Raw genomic sequence first — 15,889 nt, 5'->3', positions numbered from 1 at the left:
AGCAGGCCTGAGATATTGCGGCAGACAATCAGACACTAACTGACTCTTTTGACACTTTGCGAGAACCAGCAACACTAATACAGTGATCAGTGCTAAAAATATGCACTGTCACTATAATGACACTGGCCGGGAAGGGGTTAAACACTGAGGGCGATCAACAGGTAACTGCGTGTCTAGCCAGTGTTTTTGTGTGCTGTAGGTGCTGCTTTTACTAGAGGAAGAGATGGATATTATTCCCTGTATTGCAGGAACACAAAATCCATCCCTTCCTCCCTGTCAGAATGGAGATCTGCCTTGTTTGCACTGGCAGATCTCCGTTTTGTGTGTCTTACCGATGACCGGCGCGTGCCAGTGGACATTCAGTGCCTGGCACTCACAGATCGGCTTCTGCTGTGAATATTCACAGCAGAAGCGGTATGCCTGCGGTGCACGCGCCCCATCCCTTACATTCACTGCCTTTTTAAATACACCCCCACATGATTACAAAGTACTAAAAGGAGGCACAGAGTAACAAAATGACTGCAGGTGTAAATTAATGTTTGTACCCCTACTATATATAGGTATATTTTCCATGCATTTCCTGTCCAAAAACATAACTGGAAAAGAAAAATAGGTAATAGGCAATTCCACATTTAGGGCCCTTCCACACTGTATGGACTCAGCTTGCTTTGTAGGGATCTGTCCACCGATCCCCTGCTCAGCAGAGCGGATGGATGACAGGTCCATGTCCGCACCACTTATGCAGAACGGACAAGTTCACATCCGCCTCTATTCTATGGGTGGTCAGATGTAAATGGACCAGCTGTCCGTTTACACCCGAATGCCCTCTGATTAGATCTGCCCAGACGGAAGGGAATGAATCCCCTTTCGTTTTTTTGGCAGATCTGATTGGAGGTAGGCAGGTGTAAACAGACTTCCGCCGCTCCATAGAGCAGAATAGAGAGTACGATGGGGTCTGCCTGAAAAGCGGACAGGCGGACTTGATCAGACCACTTGTGTGAAAGGGGCCTTAGAAGCAAGTGCTGGAACAGGTGTTCCCATTAGTAGATTCCCCCTCACATTCTGTCCTGTCTGTCCATAATTTCTTGTAATGGGAACACGACAATGAAAACCTGACAGAGCTTCTACCCATTACTGAGAGGACATCTGACTGTAGTTTTATATGGACTTTCAAGTACTAGATCACTAATTATAAACTGTACTTTATCTGGACAAAAATACATTGAGTACTTAAAATACTTTTCATTTTTGTCTTGTCTATTTCCTGTGTCATCAATATATCGAATGATAAAGTTAAGAGTTTAGACCAGGGTTTCTCAACCAGGGTTCCCCCAGTGGTTGCTAGGGTTACCTTGAGCAATGATGAGTTTCTAATTACCAATAACCAATGATATAATTATCCTTTTAGCTATGCGTAAGGGGGCAGTTTTCCCACTGGCCAACAATATAAGAGTGTCCTTTTCCCACTGACCATTAATATAAGTGGTCATTCTCCTACTGGCCACCAATGTATTGGTTACTATACCAACAGCCAATATAAGTAGACACTTTTCCACTGACCACCAATGTAAAGGGGGCACTAAAATTTTCACCATTAGTGTTTCTTTTCTTGCCATTACTATTTGTTTCAGTTCATGATTGTTACAGAAACATTTTTTTCTTAAAGAACAGGGTGTTCTGGGTGACAAGTATGCATATACTACATGGTTTATTCTTTTATGTATTATTGTATTTACAACTTATGGACCATGCAAATGTGCCATTTAGCGGGGGTTCCCCATGACAGTAAAATTATTTCTTTCACTTTGTTTTTATTAAAGCAAGATAGAAAAACAACAGTGATACATAACAGACAATACAATTATTTCAAGGGTTCCCCTGTATTAAAAAGTTGAAAAAGGTTGATTTAGACCATAACAATTATTTTGGAAACATTTTCAAATAAAAAAAAAAAAAATATGTTCCAACTTCGAGATTTAGAAATTTAATTTTTCAGACATACTGGAGTTGTAAAGTGATCCTTTTATTCTTTTGCTTTTGGTTGGTAAATTTTGCCTATTTACAAAAGAAAAAGAAAATCTGTATATTCTTTCAATGAAAATGGGAGAGGTTACAGAAAAAAAGATTACATATGGACTTTGTGCAGCAACTGCATTCATACAAGTCAAGTGGTAATAAATGACTTAGGAGTTATATTGGCAAATTCCTTGTTAATTGGTAACCTAACCAAGAAATGAACAATAATTTCCGTAGCAGTCTAACCTACAACAGCCCTTTCTGCTTTAGTATTACTTAATGACAGGTGACACATGGATGCCTCGGTCAAAGCAATACTGTCATACAGTTCTCAAAGTATGAGAACATCAGTCAAATGAACATTTCTCACGTTCCTGCACACATCATAGCTATTTGACGATATACTACAAATCACTAAAAAACAAAAATTAGAATTTTAGACCAGGACTCCATAAAAAGTAAGCATGACTGCAAACCATTTACATGTAAGGATTGATTTTTTATGTCTGTATATGGCCAGTATTTGTATCATATGACTAGGCAGCTCTAAAAACACAGACAACGCTTTAGCTTGAAGAGTTTCCAACATCTGATGGAAATATAAATTATTCCAGTACTTCATCACTGTGCTCGCTTTCCTCTGGGCACATGGAGAAGAGTGTGATTATCACCCTATAGAACAGTACAAGAGGGAACCGTAGGGAGTCATATTAGTCTAAGACAGTGGTTCTCAACCCTGTCCTCAAGTACCCCCAACAGGCCATGTTGGCAGGTTTTCCTTCATCTTGCACAGGTGCTTTAAATCAGAGTCAATGGCTTGGTATTTTGGACAGCTATTTTATCTAAGAGAAATTTCCAAAACATGGCCTGTTGGGGGTACTTGAGGGCAGGGTTGAGAACCACTGTCATACATCCACTCCTACTACAACCAACAAACATACATATGCCCCCTGCCTCCTTAATTACCAAACACTGGGCATAATCTGGCATTAAAGCCCAAAGCACAATTTGAATAAACTAGGAAAAAGTAGATACTTCTGTCAAACTTTTTATCGCTGTCCCAGATCATGCTGGAAAGATTTTCACCTTACGTCATTCTGACAATGTATAACAGCAAGAAAAGAATTAGTGGAGAGATCACTACAGGGACAGGAAGCTAGATCATAAAAATAACCTGCAAGATGTTCTGACCCTTACCCAATTTACTATATTAAAAAAAAAAAAGTGTATTTTGAGGCAGTCTATGTCTCCAGTGCGAGATTTACCATCATATCCTGTCCCAGTGGGGGCCAAGGCCCTAAAAAAAGAAAAACACTGATTGGGATTTTATTCCTTCCCCACTAATGAACTGGCTAAAAAAGATGTCCATGTTAAAGTTAGTAAAAACTAAAAGGTACATATTTAATATATTTTACCGGAGCATTGTTTTGGCATATTTACTTTGGCTGCCAGGGTTGCTTTAAAGCTAGGATTTATAAAAGTGTATGTCAAGACAAAACCTTTTTTTCTTAGTTATAGATAGAACCCCCTGCAAAGTTTTCATTGCTCGAAGAAATATTGAAAAGGCACTGAGATTTCTATGTCTATGTATAGAATCACACTTAGGAAGCCATCAAATGAGCTCACTAGCTTGGTGAAGCAACTCCCAAAATGAAGAAGTATCCCTCAGTGGCTACCACAATATAACTAAAAAATGTAAACATACAAGAATGGTTGCCAAATTAGGTAAATAAGGTAAAGAGTCCAAAAAGTATTTAATAGCTCATAATTCGATCATAAAATACAGCCAACATATTTTTAGGGCAATGACAGCCCTCTTTCATCGGAGCTACAAAACAGATATAAATATAAAACATAATAAGATCATAATATAGCCAAGACCATAATATGTACATATCAATAAAAACATGTTAAAAAAAATATATACCATTCCATAAAACACATTAGTGGATCATCAAACAAAAGCATAGGATTACATTTTATAACACAGATCATTCAACTATTCTTGTTAAATACCGTTTTGAGTAAAACTGTATTATTATCATGGCCTTTCAAATAAGCTTGCTCAAATTCAACACCATAATAGATTGGTATATAAAGACAAAGAAAGTGAAAGCTTTTAACAGCTTAATTCAGAACTGATTTGCTTCCCCTTGTATCTATGCATTATTCACCAATGTAACAATCTGTACTTGTAGGAGCCTTAGAAAAAAAATATCTGCATACATGTCTAAAATAATGATCAAGAACAAAACCATTTGTACTTGTTTGAGCCTTGGAAAAAGTATATATAATACACACAAATAATGTTTGAAAATGTAACAATCAGTACTTTTTTAAACCTTGGAAAAGATATCTGCATCTGTTTTAAATTATTATTCCCAAAATGTAACAATTTGTATTTGCACCAGCCTTGGAAGAACTATCAGCATCTAAATGGGTGAATCACGTAAAGGGTGCAGAACTTGGAACAAAGGAATGAAGATTTGAAAAGACCCAAGAATCAAATCAGAACCAGTAGGTATCTGTATCAAAAATTACAACAGATATTTTGGCAGCTAATGTTAAAGGTGAACTAAACCCTCCTCTCCTTTACAGACAAAGAAGCTGCCATCTTAGCCCATGTTTGATCTATACTTGGCATGGTGCTGCACATTTGATCAATTATTACGCCAGCCAATTGATGGCTTAATAGTTCAGTTGCAAGCACTAACAGCTTAACACACCTTGAATTTATGATTGTAAAGTTAAATGTAAAGTTTTTTGTTTTTTTAACCGGTTCAATACCGGGCAATTTCACCCCCTTCCTTCCCAGGCCAATTTTTAGTTTTCAGCACTGTCGCATTTTAAACGTCAATTGCGCGGTCGTGCGACGTTGTACCCAAAAGAAATTGACGTCCTTTTTTTCACTACAAATAGAGCTTTTTTTTGGTGGTATTTGATCGCCTCTGCGGTTTTTATTTTTTGCGCTATAAACAAAAGAAGAGCGACAATTTTGAAAAAAAACACAATATTTTTTACTTTTTGCTATAATAAATATCCCAATTTTTTTTTTTAAAAACACATTTTTTCCTCAGTTTTGGCCGATACGTATTCTTCTACATATTTTTGGTAAAAAAAAAATCGCAATAACCGTATATTGATTGGTTTGCGCAAAAGTTATAGCGTCTACAAAATACGGGATAGATTTATGGCATTTTTTAAAAAAATATATTTTTTATTTTTTTTAGCGGCGATCGCGATTTTTTTTGGTGACTGCGACATTATGGCGGACACATCGGACACTTCTGACACATTTTTGGGACCAATCACATTTATACAGCGATCAATGCTATAAAATTGCATTGATTACTGTGTAAATGTGACAGGCAGTGAAGGGGTTAACCACTAGGGGGCGGGGAGGGGTTAATATGTTTCCTAGGGAATGATTCTAACTGAAGGGGGAGGGGACGCACTAGGGGAGGAGACCGATCTGTGTTCCTCCGTTCTGGGAACACAGATCGCTCTCCTCAGAGCTGACAGGCTGTGGATCTGTGTGTTTACACACACAGATCCCCATGCCGGCCCGGTTAACGGGCAATCGCGGGTGCCCGGCGGACATCGCGGCCGCCGGGCACACGCACCGGGTCCCGAGGAACGCGGCGGGCGCGTGCGCGCCCCCTAGACGGCCGGGAATCCCAGGACGTCATATGACGTCCACCCAGGATGGGAGATCCCATCTGTGGACGTCATATGACTATGGGCGGGTAGGGAAGTGGTTAAATAAACACACACACAGAGCAGCCCCAATCCTCCTCTTCTCAGGTCCCCCGCCAACACTCTCGGGTCCTCCTCTTCTGTGTGCCACCATAGGAAGCCAAATGCATTAAAGTGGTAATAAAGGCAAAAACTTAAATAAATAAATAACATATCATACTTGCCTCCACTGTGCAGCACGTTTTACACAGAGTGGCCTCAAACCTGCTCTTCTGGGGTCCCCCGGCGGCTCCTCCCCACATCTGATTACCTTGCAGGCGTGCTCCCGAGTCCAGCATTCAGCGTCCATAGAGGCCAAATGCAGGACTCGGCCCCGCCCCCCATGGGAGCCAATGACTGCGCTGCTATCAATCTATCCAATCAAGAGCCGAGAACCCCAGGCAGAGAGACAGCACGTCCACATGGGTCAAGTTCGAGGGTTCAGGCAAGTAAAACGGGGGAGGGGAGGGGCTGGGGGGCGGTGTCTGACAGGTGTTTTTTCCCCTGGTGAAAAAACATGAAGGTTTACAACCCCTTTATTGTATTCTAGGTATTAATATTGAGAAAATAGGAGAAAGTTTGGGACTTTACTGGCACCACACTGAAGATGAATATTGTTTAAAAAAATATGTTTTTATTGAAACTGTTTTAAAACAAGAGATGTGTAGACATTTTATATATGTTTACAACATGTTTATATCGTGTTAACAAAACCAGATAACCGGGCTAGGCATCACCAGTGAGCCTCAGAATATAGGTAGGAAGCCTCCAATTAAGTAACATATTAGAGATACAGTACACAACCATAATTTTCTATTGCCCATATGGCCAGTGGTGGCTACTCAAGGGGTGGTGATGTCCAGTTACAAAGATTGCTCATTGCTCAACATGTTTTGCGTAGTATACACTTTTCCAGGAGCTTAAGGGTTAAAATGTATATCGAGTCTATGAAAAAGTAAAAAATAAAGTGGTCAACACATCACATAGCAGAATTTTTAGTACAATGCTATGCATGAAGATTAAAAAAAAAAAAAAACCCTTCATTGTGCAGAAGCCCCCCTTCATGACACCCCGATGAAGTCACGTGGTTTGACGATACGCGTCGGGATTGGAGCACTGGGTTCAGACACATCTGACTGTAGGATACGAGCTCGACGCTCCTGGTTTGCTGCGCTATCCACACTAATTTTAAATGAGTTTTTATGGTTTATTTTATCAAAAAAATTGTTTCAAAAACAGGATCAAGCTATGAGCATCTCTCTATTTATATTTTAAAAACATCATTTACTGAGTGATATCGGAAGCGATTTGGAGCAAGAGCAGACCCAGGACCACACACAGGGGCTTACGAACTTGGCGTTCTTGGATTGATGCCTACGCTCTTATTGCAAAAGTGAGTTTATCACTTGTGGATCTGCTTTTGTTCCACCCTCTTCTACCCTGCAGAATTATGCTATGTACCTTATGTTTGTGTCTCTCCATATGATTGAAAACTGCCACTGAGACGATTCAAGCAAACTTACACAGCCAGGAGGAAATTGTCATATTTTGCACCTGCCATCCAACCTCTGTGATCAAATTATGCTGTATTCCTTACGGCAGCAAGGTGAGCTGCTTGCACTACCACAGGTGTCATCACCAAATTTTTGCCGTTCTTTGTAGCACTTTTTGCTATATTGATGGAGGGACTTATCAATCACAACCTACACTGACAATATTTTGAAATATCAATTACCACTATATATTATTTTTTACCAGCTGATCAAGTTTTTATCCAGCCACTTGTTGTGATTCATAGACTTATATTGGTTAAAAAAAAAAAAAAAAAAAAAAAAAGGACATATCACATTTGTCTATCACGGGTTTACCTACAAGCTGGATTTATATACTCTACTACCAGGACTCATCACGTTTCTATAGGAACTTTGTTCACGTTATTCCATTTTACTTGTTATTTATTATTTATTCTTTGTGCCAATTATTTATATTAGGATGGTGCCAATTATTTTTTGTGCCAATTATTTATATTAGGATCAATGCCTCATAGGGAGTATATATGTTAATATTTCACAACATCACCTCCTTTCACACAGCACAGACACCACCACTTTTTCATCTATTACCTTTATCTGCTTTTGATCAGATCCACAGGTGTCTGCAGCAAGGTCTCTTAGCTTAGCTTAACTAGACAGCGCGAGAGTCATCCATTTATACATCTTTTATATAGCCCCCCTCATACTTGCCTCTCGATCCAGCGCTGTTGCACGAGAGCCTCGGCTGTCCAGGGCTCTCCCTCCTGATTGGCTGAGACACAGCAGCAGGCGTCATTGGCTCCCGCTGCTGTCAAAGTCAGTGGGCTAATGAGGGAAGAGAGGGGGCGGGTCCGAGCTGTGGCTCCATGTCTGAATGGACACACAGAGCAGGGGCTCGGCTTGGGTGCCCCCATAGCAAGCTGCTTGCTGCGAGGGCACTCGGCAGGAGGGAGGGGTCAGGCGCGCCGGCGAGTGACCCAAGAAGAGGAGGATCTGGGCTGCTCTGTGCAAATCCACTGCATGGAGCAGGTAAGTATAACATTTTTTTTATTTAAAACAACAAACAACAAGATTAAATATCACTTTAAGGTTAAAAAAAAAAACACCTTCAGATTATACAATGACTTTAATGGTTTTGGGATTTAACAGATAAGACTAAAATTGAATTATTGTGCCTCAACACCAAATGATATGTCTGGCGAAAATCCAACACATCTCACCATCCAAATAACACCATTCCTACACTAAAGCATGGAGGTGGTAAAATCCTGTTATGGGGGTGTTTCTCTGCAGCAGGGACTGGAGCACTTGTCAGGATAGAAGGAAAGATGGATGGGGCAAAATACCGTCAAATTCTTGAGGAAAATCTGCTGTCTCCTGCCAGAAAGTTGTCAATGGGAAGAAGGTTTCCCTTCCAACATGACAATGACCCAAAGCACACAGCTAAAATGACAACGCAGTGGTTGAAGAGGAAAAAGATGAATGTCCTTGCATGGCCTTGTCAGAGCTCAGACTTGAACCTCATTGAAAATCTGTGGAATGACTACAGTCCACAAATAGTCACCATCAAATTTAACTGAGCTTGAGCAGTTCTGCAAAGAAGAGTGGGCAAACATTGCAAAGTCTAGATGTGCAAAGTTAGTAAAGACATATCCCAACAGACTAAAGGCTGGAATTAAAGCAAAATGTGGTCCAACAAAATACTGACACAAGGGGGTGATCCTTTTTCCAAATCAGTGATTCTGTTTTTGAATTTGTATTTTTATTTTTTCTGACATGTTGGCGTTATACCTCTCACTTGGATGTTATAAATTGCAGTTGGCTCTGAACAGTGACTTCCTGATGAGAATACAAACACACCTGAGCTCATCTGTGCCTGTCACTGAATGATCACCACTGTGAAAAGGACCAGCATCAGTGAAGAGAAGATTTCTACAGGAACATACACTTCATTACAGGCAAGCAATATTTCATACATCTATACTCGCCTAGGTAGATGTAGCATGGGTCCAATGCTGCATCTGTCCCCCGCTGCCTCTAGACAAAGAACTGAGTGTTCAAAGACCTTTGATCGCTCAGTTCTCAGTCTTTAGTGAGCAGAGAGCTAGTGACCGTCAGTCTCTCTGCTCTGCCCCTCCAGCACTCACTGGAGCACTGGGCTGTGAAGGCAGCAGGAGCGGCAGGCTCAGGCTCTCAGGGCATGCTGAAAGGCTAAGCCAGATGCCAGTCCAGGCATCTGGGTGTATCCCAACATTAATGTCAGGATTTCTCCAGAGCCTGGACTGGCTGAGTGACGTAAGCCGAACTGATTATGGAACACAGCAGTGCAGAATGAAATGCACTTCTGTGATCCTAAGGAGAAATAGAGACAAAAGAGCTTTGGTCTTACTTCTCCTTTAATGAATGAGTAGGAGACAAATACATATCTGTTAATGCAGGACTCTTAAAGATCCCGTTGATCCTAATTTTTAAGCTCGAGTCCTTTCACGTCATCATTCCTTTGTTCCAAGAATTGCACGTTTTATCTGATCCACCCTTTGACCCTATGTTCACACCTATGCGCTTTCTGATGCATTTTGCAGAAACGCACTACAGTCCATTTACCATGGTTACTTATGGTACACGTTCACATCTATGCGTTTCTCAGCCTGTGCATCTTTGGAAAGGGTTGGGGACTTTTTTCCCCCAGCAGATTGCGATTTGCATGTAAAAGACTTCAATAAAGTGGCACCAGAAACGCAATTGCGTTTTTGATGCATTTTGCGTCTCCCCCCCCCCCCATTTAAAAATTCCATATATAGCTGGTTACTAAGGAGCAGGCGGAGGAGCCAGCTGCCACGTCCTTAACAACTGATGTAAGAAAAAAAAAAAAATAGGCGGCTACCAAATTTGTGAAAAACACAGCGTGGGGTCCCCCCAATCCATACCATACCCTAATCCAAGCATGTAGCCCGGCAGGTCAGAAAAGGAAAAGGACAAGCGAGCGCCCCTCCCCTTTCCTGAACCATACCAGAAATGAAGATGAATGGCCGCAAATGTCACAAAAGTTCAGCAGGGGCATTTATTTATTAATCCCTGGCGGATCGAAGAGGAGGAAAGTCATAACAGGTCTTACACATTTTATACTATTATGTTTATATACTGAACTCTTATGTTGGTGTTGAAATTAAAGTGGTTCTATACATTAAGATAAAAAGCCTTCTGTGTGCAGCAGCCCCCCTAATACTGGGCCCCATCTCTATCCAGCGATGTCCACGAGTGCCTTTGCCATCCGGGACGCTCCCCCATTATTGGCTGCGACAGCAGTGGCACCATTGGGTGCTGCAGGTGTCACTCAAACTCAGTTAGCCAATCAGGAGAGAGAGGGGACGGGTCAAACTGCTGCTCCGTGTCTGAGTGGATACACAGAGCTGCAATTTGGCTTGAGTGCCCCCCATAGCAAGCCAGGATCAACAGGGGGGAGGAGCCAGGAGCTCCAGCCAGGGACCCAAGAAGAGGAGGATCCGGGCTGCACAAAACCACTGCACAGAGCAGGTAAGTATAACGTGTTTGTTGATTTAATAGAAAACAAAAAAAAAAAACAACAAGACTTTACAACCACTTTAAGCAAGCTATTTACAAGGTCATGATATAAATACGTTTTGCTTAACAGTAATAAATAGGAATAGTATTGTGGTCTTTGTTATGAAATTTCACTTTATCTTTTATTTGCTGATCCACAAATGTTTTGTATGGCTCAATATGGAATGGTAAACATTTGTCTTTTTAATTTTGTATTTCAATTCCATATATGTTCATACGACCTAAGATTTAATTTTTTGTGTGTCTATTTTGTAGCCCTGATGAAGGGGAATGTTGTGCCTCCAAAAGAAATTGGCTTTTTCCATGGTCAAATGTGAAGAATTAAAATCATTTTGGACTCTTTCATCTTATGGTTTTGTGCATATCCTTGTATGTTTACAATTTTCGTTTTTTATTGCCATTGTTGCTCTAATGGCGAGATTCACCATCTTAAATTGTCCTAATGATGACAGTCTCCATTAAAAAGTGACAGAAAATCCCCAAATTTGGGTTGCCACCAGGACAGAAATAAAAGGGAAATTTAAAAATTTTAGAAAAACATTTTGACTTTAGATATACTTAAACATTGTTTTTAAAGAGGAGTTCCACCCAGGGGGGCCGTCAAAAAAAAAAAATTAAAAGTCAGCAGCTACAAATACTGCAGCTGCTGACTTTTAATTGGGCACTCACCTGTCCCTGGGTCCAGCGATGCGGGGGATCGAAGCCCCGCTCGTCCCCCCCCCTCCGCTCGTCGGCGCCGGCATTTCAACTGTGGGCGCCGGGCATCCCTTTACACTAATATTAATCACAAAGGTGCCATTAATGCATCAAGATGGGCCCTGATTAAAAACAAGGATTTCGACAGACAGCATAAAATGTTTATAGTAGATTTCCTTGATTTTTGTTTAGAGCACAACTATTTTATGGTACCAGAATCAATATTATTTACAAATTAAGGGGGTTGTTATGGGGGCCAGATTTGCCCCAAGCATAGCTAACCTATACATATCCAAATGGGAAGAGGAGGAGTTACTATATAATCCACCTTATCAGCTGACATTATATAACAGATTTATAGATGCCCCAATTATTTTCTGGGATGGTAATGAGGAACACTTGAATACATTTGTGTCGGGTATGAATAATAATAGTAAAAATATCACACTTTCATGAGAATTTAGCCATGAAAAAAATCCACTTTTTGGATCTAATAATTGCCAATGAGAACAACAATGTAATAACAAAAACATATTTTAAAACAATGGACAGAAACTCCTATATACCTCAAAACAGCTGTCCCCACAGACCTTAGTTGGTGAATGTACCCAGAGGTCAATTTCTCAGGATTAAGAGAAATTGTACTAAGGAAAATGAGGAGGTGGTGGCCAAATCGGACGACGCCGAAAATCGTCTTCGGAGAAATAATGTGAGGGTCCTGGGTCTCCTGGAGGGGGCGGAGGGGGACCACCCAGCTGAATTTGCGGAAACTTCTTAACTTGACTGAGGTCACCCCGACTTATGTGGTAGAAAGGGCCCATAGAGTCCCGACGGGCCGGAGCATCCCTGGAACTCCCCCAAGGCCCTTTTTGGTGAGATTCCTCAATTTCAGAGACCGCGACCGCATCCTCCATGAGGCCGTAAACATCCCACCCTTCCTTTTGAGCACACAGTGGTGCATCTCTATCCTGACTTCTCTGCAGACCTACAAAGACGTCGCAAAACTTTCACCGATATTAGAAGACGACTTCGGGAACGTGATATTAAATATTCAATGCTCTACCCAAGCCGCCTACGAGTTCAGCATGGCGGTTCAGTGAAGTTTTTTGAATCCCCCGACGAGGCCAACAACTGGTTACTATCATTACAGTAATTCTTGAGCCTTCTTCCCAGTCTGCAATCCTGGCTGCTGTTCATGTCCCAAGGCTCATCTGTTCTGGTTCCGTGGCGGTTTGATTAACCTAGCATATTACTCACTATCACTGGTTAATACTGTTCTGGGGTTTTTTGTAAAGTGCAGGACTTTCCAATCTGGCCTCTGTTTGCGCCATGTATAACCCCCTCCCTTTTTTCTGGGAACATTTACCTTTCATGGTGGTAGGGAAGGGGCGCTAACCAACAATGTATCCATGTGAACAACTGACGGATATCCTTGCGGAGCCATGGAGCCCTACAAACACGGACACCGTCTACAGAAAGATGGACATTAGAATAGTTTTTTTGTGGTTTTTTTTGCATTTTTTTTCCTTTTTCTATTGTATTATTTTAATTTTTTCTATGGTCATGCCTTCCAGGACTTTTTTTGGACAAGTTTTGGGAAAAAGCTGCGTGTACTTTTTGTTTTGGTTTGCTACACAGCAGCAGGGAGTTAATGGGGTTTTGGGATGTTTCTACCTAGCAGGTGCAGCCTTTCACTTTAGACCCTTCGTTATACAAATGGTGTGGTACACATATGATTTGCATAATATACTTTGTTTCTTCTCTTTGATACAGGTACACTATATATGTTGAGTTAAAATGTGAATATGGCAGGATCAAAGGTTAATGTGATATCTTGGAATGTCCGAGGCCTAAACAACAAATTTCGCAGAGCCTTAATGTTTCAATAATTAAAGACGATCACACCGCACGTGGTGTTTTTACAGGAGACACATCTGGATGGGAGCAGGGTACTGGCATTGCGTAGAACCTGGATACAGAGGGCGATGCACGCAACATACTCCACCTATGCTAGGGGAGTGTCAATCTTAATTAGCAAGGCGGTACCGTGCACCATACACCATGTCATCTCAGACCCGGGCGGCAGGTTCCTGATAGTTATAGCTGACATTAGTACATGCAAGATGGTCTTAGTTAATGTCTATATACCCCCTCCTTTTCAGGTACAGGTTCTCTATGATCTCCTTGGAAAATTAGCCCCTTACATGCATCTTCCTCTTATTATAGCAGGAGATTTCAATGCCATACTCTCTGCCGCTCTAGACTCATCGAATGTAGCTAGGGTGGCATCTGCCGACCTTTCTGCCTGGGCGGCTGCGGCCTCCCTGACAGAATTATGGCGATGGAAAAACCCCACCACAAAAAGCTATTCACACCTATCAAAAACACACAGGTACTCCTCGAGGATAGATTTGGCATTAGCTAACGCGCCAATGTTACAATTAGTGGGAGGAGCTAGTTACATGGCTGGGGGCATTTCTGATCACACGCCACTATCAGTGCATATTAGTATTCCCTCGGCTCTTAGGGGGGGCATGGAGGTTAAACCCCGGCTGGCTGGAGGTGGAAGAGGTGTCCTCCCATGTGGCGCCACAGTTCGCTGACTACTGGAAAGATAATATAGGCTCGGCGGATCCCACCACAGTATGGGATGCGTTCAAGGCTTGTATGCGTGGACATTATATCTCGGCCATTAAGCAGGCACGCAGGTCTCATAATAAAAAAGAACAGGAACTACAGGAAAAAGAAAGGGTCTGTGAACTTGCTCACGCAAATGATCAGTCTGATATAACATATAAAGAGCTGCTAGAAGCAAGACGCGTGCAGGCACTTCACTTTACCGAATTAACACATACATCCAGGGCAAAAAGAGCTGAATCCATTTTTGAGCAGGAAGATAAGAATGGAAAGTTGTTGGCAATGTTAGTGGCAGAACAGAGGATACAAACAAACATACCATGTATTAAAAATGACCGGGGAGACATTCTCACAAACCCAACTGATATTATGGATACGTTTGTGGAGTACTACAAGGCCTTGTATGCTCCTATACCAGTCTATGATAATCAATAATTGGATGCATTATTGACGTCCCTGAATGTGCCGGTACTGACCGAGACAGATAGGGACTTTTTAGAAGCTGACAGAACTGAAAAAGAAATTGAAACGGCTATCAGGGCCTTCCCTCCCCATAAATCACCCGGACCAGATGGTTTTTGTATTGAGTGGTATAGACTACATATAGAGGACATGGTTCCCAGACTGAGAGCTCCGTTTCATCATTGTCTTAAACATAAATGCCTCCCAGACTCATTCTTAGAAGCACAGGTGATTCTATTGCCAAAACCAGGCAAGGACCTTTTGACTTGCTCCTCCTACAGACCCATAGCACTATTAAATCAGGATCTAAAAATTCTAACAAAGGTCTTAGCTACAAGACTGTCCCAAGTTATTACTACCTTAGTAGACATAGACCAGACCGGTTTCATGCCCCAAAAATCGACAGACACTAACTTACGCAGACTGTTTGCTCATTTGCAGATTGATCATGACAAGTCAGGGACTAGGGCGGTAGTATCCCTCGACATGGCCAAAGCGTTCGACTCTGTGGACTGGAAATATATGCTGGCGGTACTGCGCCACATGGGGTTTGGGGACGTGTTTATGACCTGGATCTCATTATTATATAGTAATCCCAAAGCGGTCATAAAGCTGGGCACCTCGGTCTCCTCCCAATTTACAGTGGGTAGAGGCACACGCCAGGGGTGCCCGTTGTCACCATCTCTATTCGCCCTAGCGATAGAACCTTTGGCTATAGCACTGAGGAGATCTCCTGACATGGGAGCATTGGAGGTGGGAGGTATACGGGAATGCATTGCACTCTATGCAGATTACATGTTACTTTTTCTAAAAGACGCAGGACCGTCACTAGAGGCAGTGTTTGAAATACTGGATAAATTTGCCATTTTTTCGGGACTACAGGTTAACTGGGAGAAATCCAGTGCAATGGCTATTGACGCAGACACCCAGGCCTCGGCAACCAAACGGGTTCCCATTCCATGGGTGACGGAGTTTAAGTACCTGGGCATACGTATATCGCCCAGGGTTGGTGATTTTATGTCCCTAAATTTACTCCCTGCATTGGTCAAGGTCAAATCGCAGCTTGATACCTGGAAACATCTTCCATTGTCCATTGTAAAATGAAGATTCTCCCAGTTTTCTTGTACTTCCTGCGGAACACACCAATTTGGATCCCCTGTTCTTTTTTTAGGAGGGTAAACAGTTTATTTAGCTCCTTCATATGGGCCGCTGCACACCCCAGAATCGGT

General features: G+C 41.8%; 1 protein-coding gene across 5 annotated transcripts in view; it reads right to left on the bottom strand.

The window, feature by feature from the left end:
* The window catches only part of MYO6 (myosin VI), a 402,734-nt gene that overhangs the window by 274,449 nt on the left and 112,396 nt on the right, over positions 1-15,889 (bottom strand). The window lies entirely within an intron of this gene.

Source organism: Aquarana catesbeiana, linkage group LG04, assembly GCF_042186555.1.
Source record: "Aquarana catesbeiana isolate 2022-GZ linkage group LG04, ASM4218655v1, whole genome shotgun sequence".
In the NCBI taxonomy this organism is placed as follows: Eukaryota; Metazoa; Chordata; class Amphibia; order Anura; family Ranidae; genus Aquarana; species Aquarana catesbeiana.
Note: the sequence above shows the minus strand (reverse complement) of the source record. Positions and strands in the feature narration are given on the sequence as shown.